This window comes from Numida meleagris, chromosome 26 (genome assembly GCF_002078875.1).
Source record: "Numida meleagris isolate 19003 breed g44 Domestic line chromosome 26, NumMel1.0, whole genome shotgun sequence".
Taxonomy (NCBI): Eukaryota; Metazoa; Chordata; class Aves; order Galliformes; family Numididae; genus Numida; species Numida meleagris.
The window spans coordinates 82,561-86,020 of NC_034434.1; positions in this window are offsets into that span (position 1 = coordinate 82,561).

Here is a 3,460-nt window from a genome sequence, read left to right on the forward strand (position 1 = left end):
CTGGATGCAGTTCTTCACACACCAAGATACTATCACCAGGAGCTGTGGGACTGACGGCTATACCATGTCATCAAAGCAAAAAAGTTTGCTTGTGGTTTAAGGGGAAACCATATAGGTTCATGGAAGAGAACAAACACTGTCATTAAAATCATTAACACCACCTTGGGCTGAGGATGTCCCTGAGCTGCAAATTCTTGGCATCTAGGAAATTTTTAGGGGAAGCATCTCTAACTGCACGTTCTGTTCTTGTACTTTTCCCAAGAAATCTGCTTTTGCACAATGTCCCTTCTGGACATGAGCCCAATTTGAAAATCTAAACAGAAAATTGGGAAAATTGGGTGTTATTTGTCCAAGATGAAATGGTATGTTGGGCCAGACAGGAAGATTGGTGAGACTGAAGTCCAAAATGAAGCATGCAGTGCCAAAAATGAGGGGTCAGCAGAGCTTTAGCTTCTGTATGATTCCTGAAACCAGAGAGGATAGCAGAGTCAAGGTAGTCCTTGTGAACAGAGGAGAGTAGAGGAGAGATCATTCAGTCCTACTTGAGGAGTTTTCACTCTTAGTAAGACCCACCAAACCCAACCTTCATTTCATAGAATTTCTACCATCTGCACAGGGGTACAGGGTTATGCATCAGAGCTTTGGCAAAGGCAGTCCATGGAAGGTCTGATCTTTCCAGGGACCTAGGGAAAGGCCAGCAGTTTAGAAGAGCCTTAAATAGGTGTCTGAGATTCATGGAAAAAAAGCTATTGATCATAATAAATATACAGGCAGCCCATGTAGAGTTGCTGGGCTCCAACAGCAGAATCTGAGGATGCCAATAAAGAAAAATCTGAGCCACCACCTGTTCAGACTGAGTCCTCCACTGTGAGCTCTGAGCTGATGTGAGCTGAACCTGACAAGAAACATCCCAAAATTAGTTCTGAAGTCTTCAGTTTGGTCCCTTTCTCAGTTCCGCCAGATATATACACAACTCCTAAGAGGTGCTTGGCTCCTATGGCACATATGGACAAGTCACTTAACATACAACTCATCAGACAGGTGCACTTTGATAGGCTGAGTCAGGCTTAGGAAAATAAATTCTGAGGAGTGCAGCCAAGCATGGAGCATCCTGCTCTTTCCCGATCTTCAACCATGTTCCAAGTGTGGGACAGAGTCCTAGCTCCTATTTGAACCCACACAGCTTAATAAACACTCTCAAAAGTTGTGTTTTGAATCTCTGGGTTGGCTTTAAACCACAGTTTCCTGGCCACATTGTGTGGGCTAGTAGCTAAATGCACCAAACTTTATTTGCAGTCCCTCAAAAAGAAAGCTTAACTATAATGCCTACGTTTACAGCCTAGATACTTAAAACTAAGCACAGTGAATACCAAATGTGAGTTTTACTCTAATTCTGGAGAACAAACTGCTAGGACTGTTCTGTGCCACCATCTCTCTTGCTATGCTACCATCCGTCTCCTTGCCAGCAGGTGGTACTGTGCCTCCAGGAATGACACAAGGAGCAATACCTCCTTTGGAAGGGCTCTTTCAGGAGGAATCTTTCCAGATTCTTGCTATTTTACTCTGCCTTCTCTATACACCTTATCATACTTGGAGTTCTCGATGCAGATTTTGATGAGTTTAGCATGTAGGCTCTTGTTCATCGCTGGCAAAAATGCATAGACAACTGTGGAGAGTATGTTGAAAACCAGTATTTTGTAGCTGAGTTTTTACTCTATCAAATAGTGCTGTTGTGCTCTTTGTAGCTGTTGTAGTTTCCATGGAAATAAATAGGAGGCATACGTTTGGAGTGAGCTATGCCAAATGAGACACATGAGCTTCTGCTTGCAGAGGGTTCTCCACTCACAAGAGAGTTAGCTCAGATTCTGCTATCTCTCTCTAGCCCCTGGAGCAGCTCAAACCCTAATCCGAACCCTAACCCTAATCCCTAACCTTAATCTCTAACCCGAACCCATAACACTAACCCTAACCCTAATCCTAATCCCTAACACCTAACCTTAACCCTAACCCTAACCCTAGCCCTAAACCTAAACCTAAACCCTAACCCTAACCCTAACCCTAACCCTAACCCTAGCCCTAAACCTAAACCTAAACCCTAACCCTAACCCTGACACTAACCCTAATTCTAGTCCCTAACCCCTAATCCTAATCCATAACACTAACCCTAAAACTAATCCTAGTCCCTAACCCTAACCCCAAATTAACCCCTAGCCTATCCCCCTAACTCTAATGCCTAACCCTTAACCTTAACCCTAATCCCTAACTCTAACCCTAACCCATAACACTAACCCTAACCATACCCTAACCCTAAACCTAAACCTAAACCTAAAACTAAACCTAAGCCTGACTAACCCTAACCCTAACCCAACCCTAACCCTAAACCTGAACCTAAATCTAAGCCTAAGTCTAAACCTAAACCTGAACCTAAACCTAAGCCTAAGCCTAAACCTAAGACTGACTCTAACCCTAACCCTAATCCCTAACCCTAACTCTAACCCTAACCCTAGCCACTAACCTTAATCCCTAACACTAATCCCTAACCCTAGCCACTAACCTTAACCCCTAACCCTAATCCCTAACCCTAACACCAAACCATAACACTAACCCTAACCCTAATCCTAGTCCCTAACCTCTAACCCTAACCCCCTAACCATAATGCCTAACCCTTAACCTTAACCCTAAACTTAATCATAACCTTAACCCTAACCCTAACCCTAACCCTATATGTGTTTTTCCAGAGTATTTGTCCCCTTGCATCCTCACAACTGGAGCATTTACATCCTGAGCACTGCTGGGTACCTAAGGCTTTGGGGAAGAAGTTTTCAGGGGTTTAATCTGGTACCTGTGCTGAAAAAGCAAGACCAGGGAAACATGACAAACTGCTCAATGCCTCAATTCACACCATGAAAGCACATTCCACTTTTTAATGCTACTGTGAGGTGTGGCAGGTCCACTGGATGGCACTGTGTCCTATGCTCCCACATTCTCCTGAGGGCCTGAGAAACCTTCTCTGCCTGGGACTGGGAATTCTGTAGGGTGGGGGGTATAGAGAGAACTATACCGGCTAGGTGCACAAAGTCTGGAAGTTATCATCTATTCTGCCCAGTAGGCTCATGGACAGCACTAAGAAACCAAGGAAGATTACAAAAGTTTTGCATGTCCAAGGAACAGAGGAGGGAACAAGAGTTGTAGCTACCCACAGCATGACAAAGGCAGGCTAAAACTTATCTTCGAACACTTGTCCAAATAATTCCCAATGGCTCCAGCTGCTCTTCACTTAATAACTTCCCTTCATTCAGGGTATGTTCCTCTTTGGTAGAGGTGTTCATCAGTGGGAATGAACAGATGACCAGACCTCACTCCATGAGTTATACTGTGATTCATAGAATCAGAGTCATAGAATGGTTTGGATTGGAAGGAACGCTAAAGTCTATTCAGTTCCAATCTGATTGCCATGGGC